Raw genomic sequence first — 20,019 nt, 5'->3', positions numbered from 1 at the left:
TTTTGATATACATAGCTTGAAGAGGTTTTGCTGAACGAAAGTAGCTGTAGCGACTGCTTAGATTCTGAAATATGTTTGAATTAAAAAGAAAAACAAAAGAGCATTCAATACCTGCATATCTGCAGAGAATGTCAAGAGATCCTTAGAAAGCACACAGAAAGCCTGGACCATGAGCAGGACGGAGGGGATTCTGAAGTAAGGAGTGATATCCACAGTGGATTGGAGAACTCACCCAAGACACTCTCCTAATTCTCCTGTGCAGCCTCTACAAGCAAGAAACCTCTCAGCTTTTGCTCTACCCACAGTAGGCTGGGTCAGGAATCTCTAGCACCCCTCTCTCCACCAAGTGTACTTACCTGAACCAGTCCCAATGGGCCTGAACTCAGCTACAAAAATACTTGCTGGGCACTTGTGACTGTTATGAAATGGAGTGACACAGCCAAGCTACATCAGAAAGGGAACATCTTTTATTTGTTCACAGAAACCTAATAAGGCAAGGGAGGGTTAAAAAAAAAAAAAGGTAAAAAAGGTAAAACAAAAAACCAAAAACAGGCATCAGAAAAGATACGTCCCTACATATCTTTGCTTATAAAGCTTAGCCCTTCTTTCTGACCTTAGGTATGTGTTACTAGCCTGCCTCCTGTCCCCACATACACTTCTGGCCACTCTGCCTCCCACCTCAGATACCTATTTCTGTGCTTCAGAAACTCTTCCCTATCCGTCAGGTGATGCAGTTGAATCAAAGATATCACTGTTCATTTCCCAACAGCATTTCCCCCCACACTTCCCATTGCAATGGTCAGCTAGCTTTGAGCAGCAACAGAGCCTGAAAGGTAAGATCAAAACATGGCCTAGATAGCCTACAAGGCACCTTGAAGTATCTTTTTTTCTTTTTTTTGAAGAACCCTCTGACTTGGCTTTGCACTTGCTCTATGGCCAAAAGCCAACCCCAACCCAGCACTCCAGATTCCTAACTGAGCTCTGGGGTTTCTACTGAGAAAAGAACTAACCCTAAAAACCTTGAACCCAAATCTCTCTCCCATATACTGGTGTTCCTTATAAGTTACGTCAGCCTCATTCTGTTTCTCTCCACAGTGTGGGAGTCCAGGTGCCTGCACTGCTTTGCCAAGCACCCCTAATGGGGTGCTTCTTGGGAACCAATGATTAATTTCCATCTTTAAGAAGTTTTTCAGCCTATCCTTGCACAAATTAACATGGTAATGTATGACTATATATGCTGCATCTGAATATAATATTAATGAAGAAAAAGCAGATCTCTTCCCCATTTATCATACCACCTAAGATCAAACATCAGTCTGCATGTCTTGGATTATTCATCGTTAATGCAATTAATATCATAGTACAGTTACACAAACTGTTAATCTAACATCAAGACAGAGGAAAAAAATAGGGGATGTCAGATGGGCTGTGGAAAGAGACATGAAGTACAGGTATCAAGACTGCACATGCTGAGGTGCTGCAAGAAAGGTTAAATTATTGTGGTGAGTACCTCATATTTTAGGCCAACATAAGAAGAGGAATGCCAGGGAGGCTGTCAACTCCTTGAAAACCTGGACTGACATAGATGTTCAGCGTGAGCGCTTGCTTCCTGGAGATATTTATGAGGACACAGACTAGAGCACCAAAAAGGCAGAACTGCCTACATATGACAGCTCTCTGTCCTGTCTCAGCAAGGAGTTAAACTCTAGTCACTGCGACCTGCAACAAAACTGGATTTCAGTACAAGCTGACATTTCTAAGCATTAATAGTAATATTCAAAAATGACAAGGAACAGAAAGTGCAGCAGTGACAATGGTGTTTACAGAAATATCCTGGCATGACAACGTTTTTTCAAGTTAGTTTTATTTTGGAACCATACTAAGTGTTCAGTGGCAACAAAGACCCCATTAGGAACATCACATAAGTACACTGCTGTAGATTATATATGAATTTACATTTCAGTCGCCTTCCACAGACTGCCTCTATAGCAGTTCATGTGCTCCAGAAGCCCACAGACCACAGGCAGAAATTCGCTCCTCTAGGAGAGGCCAAACATGAGGAAAAACTGATCATGAGAGAAGAAGGAGCCTTTTATTTCTACACCCTTATATCCAGGGCAAGAATGGAAGAATTCAGGATGTACAAGCCTCTGTATATGTGGAAGTAGTCTTGCTTCTCTGAGACTGTAATTCTAAATATTGCACAGAGCAGGAGGGATCAAGACCTTTAACCACACTGCAATCTAAACCCTGCTGCCACAGATAAACCCTGAACAAGCTGAAAGAGCCAACTTAACAGCTAGGATGCTAAAGAGTCAATGTGTCTATTGAAAGGGTCAAAGAAAGAAGTTTTGCACGATGGAAAAAGATGAAAATTCTAATCCATAATCTACATTGGTCTGGAGCGTTACAGATAAGAAGTGGAACTTAAATTCAAGACTGTGACCTTATGGGTGACTAAAATTAGCTGATTGATGACAGCCTGGTTCATCAGGAGCTCTCCAAAGATACTAACTTGTTCTCTAGAATCTGTCCATTGAGCCATAAAACACCAATCTCTTCTGACAGTGTTGAGAAAATCCTGACTATGCAAACAGAAACCAAGCTGGTACAGTGATATCTGCTGAACCTGCAGGGCACACAACAGTGCTGTGAAGGGAGATTTGGCCCATTCATCTCATTTCACTAAGCTCTAGCTCAGATGGTCGCAGGTGACTATTTACTCACATCAGCAATAACACCAAACCTGCTGGAGGTGTACGAACAAAAGATTATCTTCTCAAAGGAAAATCACAGAACAGCTGAATGGGAGTGTGGGAAAGGGGCATGGCAACACAGTACTATCTCGAGTCTTGTCATTCCAGACTGTATTTTTTATACATATTTACATTAAGATTATTATTAATTAGTTGGGCAACTCAGAAATTACAAGAGAAAGAGAAGAATAAAGTAAAAAGTGGTGAGAAAGGCTATAATATTGTCACTGACAGAAGTAGCCGTTACAGGATCAGCCCACACTGGGGATCCTCTGGAACAACAAGGTTCTTGAAGTTATTCAAGGTGCTTTTGTTCAGCTGAATGAGCCAGAAGTTTTCCCTGCTACAATGCCTTCTTTCTCGCCTGTGTAGTTATAGATGGTTCCGTGTCGGTAAGAACAAACACCTGCAGCCATAAAGTTACAATCCAGCCTGGCACCCTGGTCCTAAGTGAAGTATTCACTGGGCAAGACTGAAGCTTTTCAATTCTGTTATCTCCTGTATCACCTAAGCCATGTTTGGATTAATTTTAAGCCATCTTTTCTGGAACCTCTCTGCTACATGAAAGCAAAAACAGCTTCACATCAGTTTTAGCTTGGGGCACTGGCTAAAATCCAATTCTAACTGCAGCCTATGTGGAGTCAAATGCAGATTCAGGTCTTTATTTTGACTTTGGCACCACATCATGGAGCCAGCGGCCTTTTTTTTCTCACTGTGAATTCTGACACTCTCTACTGAAAAGTTGCCACGTCCTAGCTTCTTTCTGATTTGAAAACCAACAATGCAATGCTGAAATCCCTCCCTCTGTCTTGAAACCCACTGAATGGCCAAAGTGAAAAGTTCATTTCAATCTGGATCTAATAACAAAATCAAAATTAAGAAAAAAGACACAGTGTGCTGAGGACAAGAGTTAAATATTTAGCCAGTGAAAAGGCATAACTTAAAGGAAACTGTCCTATGTAATAGAAGAAGAAGAGGAAGAAAAAAAAAATCAAATAAACTGGGAATAATTCTCTGCTTTTCTCACTTCAGATCAAAAATACTCAATGCTTTGTTGATTCAGTCCAAAGAGATCTGAAATGCTTGCCTTGACCTACTACTGACAATGCTAATTGGTTCAGAGAGAGCGACCTAAAAGTTAAGTAGAAAGTACATAGCCTAAGCATAGGAGCAGTGACTCAAGAGTTGTGTCTTTCAGCATGCAAAGGTTACACTACAGTTCCTCTCATTTGGAAATAAACCCCTCTTTAAACAAGCCTTATGTGAGTGAGTAAACACAAAAGGACCTCATAAGAAATAGAAAAAGCTCGCTCACTGCATTGAAGCGACTGAAGTGCAGCGTCTCAGAAACTTTCCAAAACACTACTGAACTTTCTGGGTTACCATGTGCAGGTTGCCACATCTTTCCCAGGGCAAAAGGGTCTGTAAACTGGTCTGGAAGACAGTCTTGATCAATTGGTAGATGAGAGGTAAATATGTGATTATGTTACAGGACTGAATACCAGCCTATGCAAGCAAATTCTCCTTCCTGTTACAAGCTTGAAGCAATATCTAGACGACCTTGTGCAAGTCATTCTCCCTCTCCATGCCTTGATATTTCCAACTGTAGCAGAGACAATAACGATAACATCCACTGTAATTATGCTTTGAGATAAGATGAAAGAAATCAGAAGTGGGATATGAATATAGGTTGAAATCACTTGCTGCAGCTTCTTCTCTTCACTATCATGGAAACCCTGTCAAGTAACTTAAACTAGACACTGAACTTAAAGCCATCTGAAATCTGACAATATAAATTCAACCCTAGCTGTGTAAGAACTAGCATTATTTTTTATATGTGGAATACTACTTCTCCAAAATCTCTATGTCAAATATTAAACCCTACAGAGGGAGTTTTTTCCCCTCCCCACCAAGTACTTTATCACAGACATACACAACAGAAAGCCTACTTACTTCAGATATGAATGGGAAAAAAAAGTACCAAGACTAGAGCCCATGACAACTGCAGTGAGAGAACAAGAAAGCAGAGAGGCCTATACCAACATGAAAGCTTTTAATATGCCACTGAAAGTCAGATTCAAATGTCAGTTAGACTTCCTTACTAGTCAGATTACTGTATCACAAAACCTTAATGATGGTGTATACTCACATGAGAGGAACTGTGGCCACAGCTTGCCTCTAGTTCCTCTGAATTCACAGCATTTTTTTTTAAAGAAAAAATAAAGGTGAAAACAAAACTCTTACAAGAAGTAGGAAAGTCTTACTGAGGAGGAAAGTTTTGCAGGGGCACTCCTGGTTGTCTTGACGCTCAGCTGACAGAGGGTAATTCCACCAACATAAAATCAGTTCCCAACAGCTGAGAATCTGGACCAAAGATTCAACAGAAAAACACAGTTGTCACCTTAAGCTTACATTTACCCAAATAATAGCGTTCAGCAGAAAGAAAGGAGCACAGCATGGCAACCTAACACAGCAGGACTTTGTAACCTGTCCCACCCCCACCTTCCCTCTCCCTACAGTCACCCTGAAAAAGGGCTTGCACTTACCTTGGACACCCCTTGACAGCAAGAGACTTTTACCTTTGCCCAGCCCTTGCCAACTGTTTTATAAAATCTGAAAAATTTCTGTGGGAAGGTACCAGTATCAAACTTTTGTCAGAAAGATTTTTTAACTCTAGGATGGAACTCCTAGTCAAAGGAGTCAAAGCTAAAGAAGAGACTTAAATCTCCTCTATGAGTACCAGCACCTCAGTATAGCAAATACCACAGTGATTAGGTTATCTCCACTAGAGTGCAGGACCCATAGCTTCAAAACTCAGTCTCATATGTTGTATATACAGTCCCATAACTTATCGATCCTCCCTTCTAAACCTGTTCTAACTGATCATAATTGAAACACGCATATTAGAAAAGACATCAAGACCATACCATTAGCTGTGCTACAAGCTGCAGAAGCAAAAAAATGGCACAAAATGTCTAATCCTTTTTATTAAAAATGCTAGATCCTGTTGCAGATTACCTGGCATGCACAGCTCTGCTCTCTGAGAAAATAATGCAGGCGCTCCCTGATTAAATTACTCCTGCAGTGGAAAAGACATTGAGCAGCTTGCCAGTTTCAATTGGCTGTGTAGTTATGGAGCTCAATGAATATGGAAATCATTGGAAATCCTAGACCAATACAAAAGAGGAATATGTGGTCCACGTAAAGAATATCCTGGGGTTGCCTGAAAGTAAAATCTTACTGTTATACCATACAAATGCAAAATCCTTCATATCAGGGCTCAGAGTTAAAAACAAATAAGGGTTACTTCACTAAAATCCCGAGGGTTTCAGCAGAAAAGCAGAAACCTTTTCAAAAGTTCTTATAGACTGTCATCCTCAAAAAGAGGTGACACTAAGAACTCATTAGACCCTAACTCCTAACTCTAATCTAGACCTTTGTGTCTCCTTTGCTGTTGAGGTTTAACAGGGTTACAACAGATAACTAAGCAGTTTCCAGCCAAGGTTTTTTGACTTGGACAGAGAAGTGCTGATCTTTTTAATGGTTCAAAGACAAAAGGATTCTAATCAATGTGTAAAAAATGGATAGCCATTCTACAAAAACAAAAAGCTTTACTGCCAGATGAGCCTGTTTTCACCAACTCACGCAAATGATCTGCAAAGAGGATAAGAAAATTACACACCTACACTAATCTGAAAAAATCTGTTACATACCTCCCTTAAATCTCTTAAAAACCCTACATTTTCCTTGGATGTGGCTCACTAGTCCACCTGTGCTAACCACAGATAACTCATCACCCCAGCATAAGAGGCACTTCTAGTGAGACAGAACCAGTCTGCTTCACACATACTCCCTGAAGCTGGAATACAGCGCACATTCAGGCATCTCATATAGCTTCAGCATTCTTGGCACATATATTGCTCCCTGGAATTACTGGCAAACAAGGGATGTTACAGCAACCTTCTTCAGCTTCTTCTACCTGGCTCTTGTAGCAATGGGCAGACCCAGAACCAAGGGAGGAAAATCAAATTAAAGCTGTATTTGGACAAATGCAAATGTACATACATGCATGGTTCTAAAATGCTTTTTGGCTGCATCTAAAAACTAGGGTCGCTATCTCATTATAAGACTCTTACAGGGTTCCAAGATATGTTCTCAGAACACACCTTCATAGCTGGTGTTTTACAATTAAAATGAACTAGCTTCTTGGTAAAGTTAGTTCTTGAGGATTTTAGAGTGAAGCATTATTTTCCCTTCTCTACTGCTAAGAAATTTTCCTTTCATTCCTTTAACATTACATAAGCGCTTTTCATTTCCTGAAAAATTCTCACAGAAAGCTGGGATATTTGTGGAATAGTTTATTAATTCATTCATAAATACATATTCTTGGTTCAGTCAAGTGTGAGAAAACTTCAGGATCTCACCACTGCCATTTATCCCATAATATCACCTTCCACTGCCCTGCAAACTGGAAGATAAGTGATGTTTTCTTTAGGCTGTTTTCTATTGCTGTGACTCAAACAAATTTCCACATAGGCTTCTAAGCTAATAAACAGCACTTCCATAATAAATGGATTAATCGAAAATATTTCTATTTCTCTGAGTTTTAATTTGCTACAATTTGAATCCATGTTCTGATGTGTTATATATTCTCTTCAGAATTTTTTTTATCTAATAGCAATTTGATGAGGGAAAACAGGCGTAGATAACTTGTTTCAGAATACACAGTATCGTGTCTTACCAATAGCTTTATACAAGTTTTCCAGAAGTTAATTTAAAATCCCTTCTCTGAAATGAAGCAGCTTCACCCTCTTGCAAATAAAATAATAAAAAGTTTCCTGTAAAAAGGGTGTTCCAAAGCTGTAACATCTATCTTCAGAATAGTCAAACTGAAAAGAAGTGGTTTTCTTAGGCACCTGCTCCACATTAAAAGTATGCATGGAAAAAAACATTTTATATTCCAGGGTAAAGCTTCTCCTTTCTGAATCAGTATGACTCCTAAAGTTTCCTGCTATTAAGGATGTCAGTACCAGTGCGTTCATCCTAAATGTCAAGGAAACATCAGCTGTTGGATACATGATGGCAAAGATCCCAAACATGGACACAATAGGAGAGACTAAGGACAACATTCTCTGGACTGGATAAGTTGAAATCTAACAGCCCGTTCAGAGGTTCATAAGATTGGTTTAAAAAAAGATAAAACTAAAAATGCACACAATGCATCCTTCACAACCGGAAGCCCCTTTGTTCTGACACAGACTGATTACCACTGATCTCATGCACAGGCAACATCATCTAATTATGTTGTGATCAGCATGGCCAGCACTTTCACAGGTATCTTCTCTGAAGTAAATTCATATGGAAAAACATTCAAAAAAAATCTTAAATTATGTAAGGACCAAAACTGCATTTTAAAGACTGAACTGTACTTCATGTTCTGCCTCAGAAGCCCTCCCAGATGGAGTGAAACTATCACACTGGTAGCAGAGATGACAGTACAGGTGACAACCTCTCCTCACTTTTCACAATTCACATCCCAGCACAAGATGCGAGTGAAAGCACAAACTGATGACAAGCAGCTGGGCAGAGTAACATCTGAAAGCCACTGAAGCTGTCTGCTTTAGTGCATGTGTCTGGGGGCCCTTTTGATACTCAATCACTCCTGTGCTTTGAGTATTTTATCCCACAGTTCTTAATCGACCTTACATTCCAAAGCAGTGACTTACTAGACTCTGTCTAAACCAGGCGGAGCTACAGATGGCTCAACAGTCTTGAAAAATCAAGCTATTCTAATTCCTAAATATGACTATGCAATAGCATATAATCTAGCAGGCAGAGCTCTGAGATGAAATGTAGGAAACAAGTCCTGTTCCTGGTTCTGCCACTGGCCTGCTGGACAGGCCCTTGATAAGTCATTTCACTACACGTAAAACAGGAATGCTAGAGAATTACACCGAAATCTGAAAAGCATTCTAAACAGCTGATTATTACTGATATCTGGCTGTGGGCCAGATAAATCTTGGTCCAATTTCTCATACTGGAGAGGAACTGGAGAACTATTCGACTTAAGATTTGTCAACTATTTATAGCTTTAGCTTTACAAAAAAAAGTCTCTCAGAAATAGCAAGCCAGAAACCTACTGCTGCTTCAGCCCTCTCCAGCAGAAACAATTCCCAGGGGTCTTTGCACACTATTCCAAGATTGCTGGAGTGCATATTGTTCCATTTCTTCTTGCCAGTAATTTGCAGTACCACTTTGAGTCACATAATGGAGAGGAAAAAGGAAGAACGATTTTTCTTCCCCAATGATTTCACTTCAGTAGAGTTTTTAAACACTTTTTTGACATTCTTTCATTTCTGAATAGGTGGGTGATGCACATGTCCAAGCGGCTGGTTTATGTTTCTCTGTTATCAAGGCAACACAACATGAAGACTATGTCTATTCATGTAAAAGGAGAGGTAGCGCACTTCATCACAGGAACAGACATAGAAATGAAAGCTATCATCTCTTCTATCTACTTGCTAATGAAGGTGAAAACTTCCTGCAAAGTTTTTTCTACTGTCCCCTCCCCACCTTCTTTGCTAGATTTTGCCCAATCTAGCTCACAGACACCATTAGCAAAAATGAACTTACTTGGATGCCTGAGTTACTTCATGCAATCCAGTTGTTCCTCCTTCATTAATAGCACCACCTCTGCAAGCCCCTTCTCTTGGGCTGGGAGTAGGCCACGCATTAAGTTGGCAGAATGGCATGCTGGTTTCAACAACAGCGTGATCAAGGGGACAGCAGAAGTGTAACTTTGAAGAGTTTAGGGCAAACTTTGAAGATGTGAATGATGCTTGATGGCAATGTACTCTTAACAACACTCCTATGGGCTTTGACAGTGCTTGGCATGGAACAAAGTGTTAGCATCTTACTATCTAATCTAAAATATATAAAGCTGTTGATGACGAACCAAAAAAGAACAGAATCCAGAACTGTAACTGTTCTGAATCTGAAAAGGAGCAAAGCTCCTGCCTTTATAAAAAAATAGCTATTGTTCTCAGTACAACACAGAACATAGGAGGGAAGAAATACTAATTTTGCAGAACAGCTCATTACATTTCTTCCTTAGGTTCCAGTGAAGGGAAGAAGATATGTGGTCTGGGTTTTCTTTTGACATTCCACGGAGGAAATTTAAATAGTTCACAATGCTTTTTGTCAGTCAAGAAGTTAAACATAGTTAAAAGTGGTTGCACTGCTGATCCTTCAAAGCTGAGACTCAAAATGAGTATTTTTGGAAAAAAAGCAAAATAGGCCAACAAAGCCTCTACAGTCTCATCATTAATTTCTCTGATGCCCACCCATCATTGGAGACTTGTCAGCACGTGTCCATAGGAAGAATATCACAATCAAGAATTCCAGGCACAGTGCCTGAAAGAACAGGCTGCCATGTCTGTGTTTCCCAATGAAGATGAGAAACAAGAAACGCTCACTGCCCCCTGGACCAGTTACTATCTATGGCTGTGGCCTGAATGAGTAGTTAACAAACCTAAGAGTAGAAAATTGTTATTAAGGCCCTACCTTTTGATGCTTTGCTGCAGCTAAGGTATAACACAAGGAATAAAGTACTTTCAGCTTGATCAACATACTCATGACATTTCTTGAAGCAGATGTTGGCAACTGCCATGGAGCTGTTTAAGCTCCCTGGAAACTGTAGGAGATATTCAGTGTACAGTATTTTTTATCAAAGTCTTTATTCTTGAGCCTAAAAGCAATCAAGTCCTAATGAAAGGTTCCCACACAACTATATGAATGAGCTAAATCACCAGGGTTCACCAAGCCCTCCAGCTTCATGGCATTCTGCCAAAGGCCTCTCTTCAGACCAAGACATGACTTCAGACATAACTCCTTATATGCAATATTGTAACGGTGCTGAGAGGCCCTCACAGAGACTGCAGTTGCACAGTCTGTCACAAATGCACACATGACAAGGCAAACTGTATCAAATATTTGCATCCTAAATAGTTAAGGGGAAAGCAGTTTGCCAGTTGTCCCTTAGATCCATTTATTTGGTGCTGAAACTCTTCAGTTTCCGTGTCCTACAAATCTTCTATCCTGTCACCTCCTTCGGTGGGTCCATCCTTTACAGCAACACACAGCTCTGCACTGTTTTCTGCTGACCAGCCTTCTATCTCATGTGTCCTATCTATACTATTTCCCAGAATGTATCCTTTCTGCATTTCCCCTCATCTCCCTACATGACCTTCCCTCTCAAGTTAAATATGGCAACCTGACTCACACCATTCATTCCAAAGCAGCTGCTGTTTGACCACCCTGCTGGTAGGGGCAGCTCTATTTTCTCCAAGAAAAGTGGTTTGCCCTGTAATGGAAGAAATGCCCTGTCTTCAGAAGAGATGGTTACAGGTTTTGTTTGAAAATAAACACTGAGAACTTTTTCATACCACGACACTGAACAACCAGAACCAAAGCCCTAAAGAGAAAATCTTAATCAGGCCTAGCTGATCACCCATCTGGGATCAGCTGTGTAGCACATTTGGGTCCAGCCATATCTCTCTGCTTCAAACCCTACCAGGTTGGCCTTTCCCATCAGAACCCTATCAAGGGAGTAAGGTTTCTGTCCTTGTAGCGTCAGAGTACAACTTCTTCAAAGACTGAAGTACACAGACTACAAGACCTGGTAGTCATGCACAGTGATCATGCTTAGGAACCAGTCGCTCCTAATGCATTGTGAGTTGCCATTGTTTTTGGTGTCAGGCAAAAACCAGTCAGAGTTCTGCATAACATTATGTTACTATATTCATTGGTGCAGAACAAGGCCCAACCTGAAAGACATTTTTCATTGAACCACGTGTCCTAAAGAGAGGTGAGGTAAACTAGCCAGTCAAGTACAGAAGGTGACACATACAATACTAAAGAGATCTTTCTGTGTCAAAGAACATGAAATAAATTAAATACAATGGTGAGAACTTGTCCTGGATAAGACAGGCACAAAATGGGTTTTGGGATGAAAGACTACAACTGCACTGTCCAAAAAACATTGAAAAGGATATTGGCTATAAGAAATGAGAGGTTCTTCAAGAATCTAAAAATTACCTGAGGTATGCTCCGAAAGATGTGGTTTGATGAAGATTTCTTTCATCAGAGAGGTATCTCATGGAGGCTCATGAAAAACCTCTTTCCAAGAGATGCAACCTGAAGTGTAAGCTATGTGCAAACAAGAACATCTTGTCAGAAGAGGATCAAATCAGCGGGACAGGGCAAAGAAACCTTCATAATATAAGCTAGTATAAAAGGATTAAATGCATTTCCCTTTCAATTCTTCATATATATCTTCCATAAATGTTTCTAAGTGTGTTGCCTACTTTAGCTGTTATGAATAAATGTTGTTACTATATTTACTCTTAACCTGGCTTGAGTTGCGTGTGATTTAGGGTAACTAGACAACAATTCGCCTTTCCTAACTAAGGGCATGGCAAATCCATAAACCAGGAAACTGGGGTAATGAAATCTGACACTGTTCACTGCAGTCAAGGAGAAACAAAACAAGCCACAAACTCTGCTGCATTGGCCAGATAGAAAACTGGCACCATAAACATCAGGAGGAACAGAAATACCTTCCAGTGACCACTGGTAAGCAAAAAGGCTGGAATTGAGCAAGATATCGCAGTGAACACTCCAGTCCCAAAGATCCCCAGGAATACAGCAAGGCGGGCTTTGGAAGGCCTGCATTATTTATGCACCTTCCCCATTCATGCTCTCCGGCAAAGTCAAGCCAGTAGAAATGTCAGCATATCAGTGTTACATATGAGATCCCCTTTGAGAAACAGGACTGACTACCTCACAAACTGGAGAGCAGAAGGAAAGGAATGCAGCCTAATACACCCTCTGCCAGCAATGGTGGGTGAGAGATGGTACCTCATTTGTTGAGAATACCTTTCAGAAAATGTGTTATGATGGCATAATATTGCTTCATTTTTAGATTTTAAAGACAAATTCAAGTTGAGATAATTTCCATGGTAGCGAACAAGGTTTGTTTGTTTGTTTTTTTTAAAGTAGACAACCAGTTGCAGGCCTAAGTTGTGTATTTGCACTTTGACAGGATATGGATTTGTAACTCCCACAAATAGATGACAGAAAATGCTAAGATTTGGTGTGATGTCAAATAAAGAAAGTTAAGCCTTAATATGTTTTAAAACCACCTTTTAATGATTTTATTCATGTGAGCACATTATAAATACTTATAGGAGTAAATGCTTTACTCTGTAAGTTTAAAAACAGTTCATTGTAGTTTTGTAACTCTACCTCATACCCCTAACACATCCTAAACAAAAAAACTCTTGACAAAACAGTGAAAGACAGATCTCTTGAATGGACCCAACACCATTTGGAATTCAAACAGAAAATTGTTTCAGAGATGTGAGGAACCAAACAAGAGAGATTTAGAATGATTTTCTAAATCAAAAAGGTTTCTGGATCTGCAGTACAGCATGCCTGCCTTAAAACAAACTTCTCCTTGTAAGAGATGCCACAAAGATTCAGAGGGATTGATTTAAATAGTGCTAAAATGACAGAAGGCATCTGTCAAAATCTTGAGTTATAAAAATGGGAATCTTACCACAGAAACTAGTAGAAGAAAAATCTATCTCCCTGGAATCTCAACATCTTAAATTGCTTGAAAAGAAACAAAAAATAATATTTTCTAATTCACCAGACAATAATCATAAGCCACTAACAGTGGTATCTGATACAAATTCCATTTTCAGCACGGTTGTATATGGGCAATGTTGCAGTGACACCTTTCAGCTGAACTGATCCTCCAAAATAATGACTCAATAGCTTGGAAAGCTATACACTTCTCATAACTAAGACATTAAGTGGAGAAGGAAATAAGCAGCCTGATAGGAATCACTATTTTTCTAGATGCTTTTTTTAAAATTTTGAGTACTATTATAAACAATACACCAGAAATGCGCTGTATATGTTTGAAAACAATTAACTTAAAACATTCCCAGAAAAGTCATCCTACAAGGAAAGTGATTCACAGTGGAAACAATTTGTAATTCAGTTTTACAAAGTTTGCATAAGAACTGCCTACCAAGGGCAAGCAAACCACTCACTCACACACTTAATGTGAAAATAACAGAGGAGAAAACCAAATCAATTATAAAAGCATTTTATCATTATTTTTAAGCATTATCCCAATCTAGGGTACACCACCAAATAGAAACATGCAGATCTGCAGATGCAGATATTGTTGAAATAAAAATATAGGATTCTAAGTGTTGCATAGACAAGGAACAGTTTTGTGACAGACAAATATTCATGTTTTATAATCAGAGAAAAAAAGAATAAATAGCTACAGGATAATCTCAGTAAATACACATAAAAAAATACAGAATCTACTTCATATACTAATTTCTGAGATAGAGAAAGAAGATTGCCTTACCTCAAATACAGCTTGGAGAGAGACATTAACAATATGTCTACATCCTTTCTTAGTTCTCTTTATAGAAATCTAAGAAGAAATACAAAATAGCAAATAACTATCTTCCCTGCAGACAGCATGTGCCCAGGAGTAACATGTTTTCCAGTAAAGTGTGTTGAAAAGAAGAAAAAAAAAATAACTCAAAAAGACAATCCTTTCAAAATAAAGAGGGAAAAACTTTGTTCTTAAAATTTCCAGTAAGGTTTATTACATGCTGAGGGAGTGTAGACATCCAGGAACTAAATAATATAGACAGAAATGTGATGTCATCTCACTGTTTTCAATAAAATATTAATTTGGTACATTTGTCTACAAAATAAAGATGGCAAATTCATCTGTGCAGAACTCACTCAGTCACTGAAGATCTGAAAAGATTTCTATTCCAGTAGTAGGCACACATGGGCTTAAATGATACAACCTCGCTAACTTGCTTTTTCCTTCCAAACTACAGTGCTTTCTAAAGCTGCACTTGAATGTTAAACGCTTTGGTCAAGAGTTCATCCACTGACCTGCAATGAAAGCCTTGTGTTCAGCTCCAACATTTTCTAACAGCAAACAATAAAAAAAATGGTTTCACAGAACGAACTGTTAAAAAAGAAAATCCTCATAAGCTTTCCCTGAGGGGGAAAATATATCCACAAGCTTTAAATTGGCCAGGCGGATTTAAGAGGAAGCAAAAAAAAAAAAAAAAAAAGGCAGCTCTTTCTGTTGCGTCAAAGAGCTCACTGTGCAATAGGAACAGTGAACAGAGTTGTTAAACTGGCAAGCTTTCGCTGAAGACAGCTTTTCAATATGCTCTCAGCATCGTCTCCCAGGGCTGGCTGGAGACAGTCCCACTCCTCTTACATGAGCTATGCCCCTTCAAGAGGCAATCGCTCTGAAGGACAGTTTCTATAAACATGCAGTTCAACTGGTTTTGCTGCACATGATGAGGGTAATTACACACATATACATACCGACATTGACATATAAGAAATGCATGTTCTTGGGGGAAATATAGACATATTCCAACTAGTGATCGTTACCTGAGTTTAAGAAGAGGATGCTGTTGATGACTGACTGTCTGCTAAAACTCTGCTCTATGCTTACATTGTTCCGCATGCTGTTAGAAAGTAATTTTGAAAGACACCGTACTTACAGAGGAAGTCTCTAATGTAATTCCCTCTAGATTCCATCAGGACATTGTAGCCCAAGCAGCACTTACTGATTAAAGGAAATCAGTAGTCACATGCTGCTGATTTGCTTTGCGTTTACTGCAGAGTGCTTGGATGGCTGTCAGTCTGTGGCTACAAGAGATGAGTTAACCAGGTCTCCTGGGAACAACCACTACATGACAGAAGACATCATCAGAGACTGAAACACTGTATTTACTGTGAAGCGAACAAGGAAATTGAGCAGCCTGGTTAGAAGTGAATAAAACCACATTCATTACCAAATATGGGGAATTACTATACAGCTCTCTACATCTGAGGAAATGACCCTGCATCCCTCTTAAAAGCAACAGAGATCTAAGCAAAGGCATTCAGAGCACAGTTCAACCTGCTCTCATCCAGGTGCCTCTACCTGGCCAGTTGAACTGCATTCTGAGCTTCACTAACTATAAAGGCAATAAAGGATGACTTTCTCAAAAAGTTACAAATACCTGATTTCTCCTTGAAAAAGTGTTTTTGTATGTGGCAGAATAAGTTTCTGGGTAAAGTACACCTAATTTACAAGTTAAAGATGGTATTTTCTAAGCTTTTAACCCCACGCACTCCATCCAAACTCCCCTTTGTGCACCAAGCAGAGCTGTAATCAGCATGCTTTATTATGCTTTCATCACACCTGGACAACTCACTGTGTTCAGAGCTTCAGCCGCAGTGTCACTGCAGCCATGTAAGTGTAACTCTGGCCAAATGAGATTATGGTGATTAATAACTCTGTCTATGCTGTGTGGAGGAGAACTACAACCCAGTTCAGTTTCCCAGACCTAAGGGCTAGGAAAGCAGTTTAACACTTCTCGTAATAGCAATACCTGCCCATAAGACTAGCTAAATGTTTCCCATTACAAACACCTATTTTCCACCACTCATCACTGTGAAATTGCAGCCTGAGGGAAGCTGATCACACTTGCTCTCTGCTTGAAATGGATTTTTGGTTTATGTTAGAACCATAAAAGTGCAGTTATTTGCAGTTATATATACTTTGAGCAGGTGGCTGGACCAGATGATCTCTTGAGGTTCCTTTCAACAGAAATTGTTTTATGCTTCTGTGAAAATTAGGTCAATTAATAAAAGCTGCTTTAGGCCATCACAGAAATGAAGTGGATTGTGCCAAACAAAAAATGTTTTGAAGCAGGAATTTGGATTTAACTGTGAAATATTATGGACAACTGTAGAGACAGATCTCCATTCTGTTGCTTCATGAGAAGGCACTAGATCTGCTGAAACACGCACACTTGTACTGACATTGCCATCTATGTAGTCATTAACAAGATACTAGTCTATGGAGAGGGATATGTGTTGGATCCCAAATGTCCTGGGCAGTTCTGTACTCGGACTCCCAATCTCCTTTTGTTCTTCTTCCTGGTCTTCCACTCAGATGCCTTTCAGCTCCAAGCCACTTGGTCTCAGCCTCAAATTCTCAGGCACAGGCAGCTCAGACAACTTAGCTGTAGAAATTGCTCCTCATAAAGCCCAAAGACACATAATTGGTCAAAAACCTCTGCATGAGGTTTGACCTCTAGTTTTTGACACAGCAGACCTCACTGCACAGCTAGCTCAACACCTAACCTCTTCTCCAAGGCCTTGCCCATAGGATACCAATGGGATTCATGCTTATCTAGCTCTCTACCTACATCTAGAATTTTAGGAGGTGGAAAATGACACTCAAAGTCCCCTGTCACTGTTCAGTGCTAACTTAATCACCTTCTGAACACTTCTGTATCAACCACAGTGTCACAGTTGCCCTAATGGAGCCTCTCACTGGCGGTGCAAAACCAATTTGGTGCACTGCAGCCAAGGTCTGCAATACTGCCTTGCAGATCATGTATCCCTGCACTGGATACATGCTCCCTGCTACGCTGCCTGCATCTACCACATATATTGCCACTACTCAGATGTCTTGCTTAAGAAACAAGACAGATCTCTCCTACATCTTCAAAATTACCACAGAGTGAAGGGTTTTACTTCCCAAGCCCAGGGGTTGGGCATGCTTAATGGAAGCCCCTATTAACTCTACTCTTCCAAGCTTGAATCCTCTTCAGGTGGCTCCTACCTACATCTGTGTCCCCTTCAGACTTCTTGCCTGGTATAAGCTACACTATTTACATGATGTCAAACTTGCACTCCCATCTCCTCCTTCCCTGGAGGGCTGAGTAGATAAGCAAACAGCTGTTGCTTGAGGAAAAAATGCAGCGACAAGGACTCCACAAATCTCTGTGAGGGGCGAGTACTCATTAAAAAAAAAAAAAAGATTATTCACAGATTTTAAAGAAAAAAAAGACGAAGTGTCCAGTTAACATAGTCACAAAAAAGAGATGTTCCTATTACACTGGAGGTACTCCCCCCACTTTGCCTACTGGATTAAATATAGCTACCTCCTGCTTTTAGGACTCCTTGTGAAACCAGTCCAAAAACTGTCATCTCTCTGACCAGCTGGTGTCTTGGGGGCTGCTTTGCACTGGAAGTTTTGCAGAGGACTCCTCACACATCTACTCCACTTGAAAAACAATAGCTTCTGACATGCACTGCTACCCAATTTGCTCTTGTAGCTTCTTCATCCTGGCCTCACAAGAAGCCCAAAGGAAGCAACAACAACCACATCAGTCATTGGCAATTTCTGAAGACACAATACACAGCATTGTTATCCATATTCAGCCTCTCAAGGCAAAACTCAAATTTTGAAAATTAGACCTACACATCTGCACAAGAGAAGAGCTCCAGATAGGCCTACACACCAGCTACTAATTAACATCCTTGCATTTACAATGCATTGCAGGACCATAAGGTCTCTCCTAAGGACCTGTGCCACCCTACAGCAGTTTATAGATTAGACCGCAGGAGGGGAAGAGGAGGAGGTGACTTGTGTCTATTGTATGAGGGACACCAGACTTTCTGATGTGGCTTTGTCATCTTTTTGAATGGCAAGCTAATCACATACTTTGTGTTCCTTCAGATTGCAACTGACTGGTGTATGGAGAGCTAAGAAAAGGGGCAAGAAACAGGAACCTACATGCACTGTTTGATAAATTGATAGGGTCAACTGCCTTCAATGAGGCACTTGTACAATAGTTGCTACTGTGATCATTTGCCATGGATCATATCCAGGATTTATTAATTCAGCAGCAAGAAATAGAATTACTGCATGAAAAGACAATAGTTCAAGGGCCTGCTCTTCCCCTTTTGCACAGAAGCAGTAAGCTGAATCAGTCTGGAATCATTTCCCTCCCTCAGAGGGCAGGGGCTTAGCAAGTCCCTCTTGCTGACAGCTGCTGATTTTCACACAGCATACAACTCCCAAGCACAGGCCATCGCTGTGTGTAATCAAAAGCAAGATTCTCACCAAAACTTGGCAGAAAGCTTCTAAAATAATGCTGGTGGTGGCTTTGGAAATAGGAGGAATTGGCAAGGGGGCTGGTGCAGGGGGGCATAGAAGCCAGGTTTCCAAGCCTCATGGGATATTTCATTCTCAACCTCAGGGACGATATAAGACCAAGGACTCTGCAGTGCCCCACAGCTGAAAATCTGTTGCAACTTTGCCCAATAAGAACACATTATCCAGTACAGTGATCAGCATTTGTGGGCCTTGTGCAATAATGCAGAAAGAATGCAGCAAAGTATACCACAGTGAACATAACAGCAAAACAGATCTTGTCCCTTAGCAACTTACCTCCATCAGAGAGTAAGAGTCTATTACAACTGTTTGCTAAATAGATAGTCCCACTATCTCCTAGAAAGTGCATTTATGGATTTCATCAACAGAAGTTCCCAGGTGCAAAGTCTACAGTGTGCCTAGTCTAGAAATGAACAGCCTGCCTGAAAGGAGTGATCAAAGAAAGCAACAAGAAAAAAGACTGGGAACTGAACATCCTGGGTAAGGAACAGAAGCAGAAAGCAAAGAGACAGACTTGTAATCACTTGCATTCAAAGAATATCCGGATCATTGAAAGGTACCAATTATAAGGAAATCTTAACTCTGAGTTGCTGAAGGCTAGGAGAGTGTCTGTGGAAAAAGGCCTTGCTCTTCCTTGACATCTGCTGCTGGTCACCTGGGTACTGGGTACTACAAGAACCTGTGAGCAGCACAAGCCCAGGCAGTGGTGATATTGCCTTGTATTTTTCAAAGGGTGCTTTGATGTTCAGCAGTACCCACTGCAGCAGAGCAGTGGCCCACAGCAACATCTGCAATCTTAACGCAGTTCTGTAACCACTGTTGGATCATGACACTGAAGCATCTTCAGAGCCAGGAGAAGGGTTCTTGAGCCACAGTTCCCTATCACCTAGCATAGCAGCTGGCAAATGGGGAAAGGCAGGCCCCCCTTCCCTCCATCCTAGCTCCAAAAATAAATTCCTTGTGGCCAGCCACAACCTTCCAGATCCCAAAATATTACCCCCAGCGATCCCAGACCGCTGCAGCTAAACCCCGAGCCCCCACTCCACAACGGCTGCCCGGCCCCCCTCATCCTCACACGCACGCAGACTGCCAACGGCCAACAGCGCCGCCACCCGCCTCCAAAATGGCCGCCACGCGCGCCACCCTCCGCCTCGGCGGCGGCGGGGGAGTAACGGCCCGCGG

The 20,019-nt window shown here is 40.7% G+C and overlaps 1 protein-coding gene across 5 annotated transcripts in view; it reads right to left on the bottom strand.

The window, feature by feature from the left end:
- The window catches only part of CSGALNACT1 (chondroitin sulfate N-acetylgalactosaminyltransferase 1), a 57,366-nt gene extending 37,432 nt beyond the window's left edge, over positions 1–19,934 (bottom strand). For 2 of the 5 annotated variants that reach the window (XM_067297355.1, XM_013942537.2), the window contains exon 1: positions 5,021–5,127. The gene's annotated coding sequence lies outside the window, so the exon portion shown is untranslated. Of the gene's footprint in view, positions 1–356; positions 486–1,510; positions 1,555–5,020; positions 5,128–14,205; positions 14,275–14,753; positions 14,810–19,918 lie in introns of those variants that run through there. The other 3 variants (XM_067297353.1, XM_013942535.2, XM_067297354.1) reach the window with 3 other exon arrangements.
- Between the last annotated feature and the right edge of the window lie 85 nt (positions 19,935–20,019).

This window comes from Apteryx mantelli, chromosome 5, assembly GCF_036417845.1.
Source record: "Apteryx mantelli isolate bAptMan1 chromosome 5, bAptMan1.hap1, whole genome shotgun sequence".
NCBI classification, from domain to species: Eukaryota; Metazoa; Chordata; class Aves; order Apterygiformes; family Apterygidae; genus Apteryx; species Apteryx mantelli.
The sequence above is the reverse complement of the archived record's forward strand: the minus strand, read 5'-3'. Positions and strand labels throughout refer to the sequence as shown.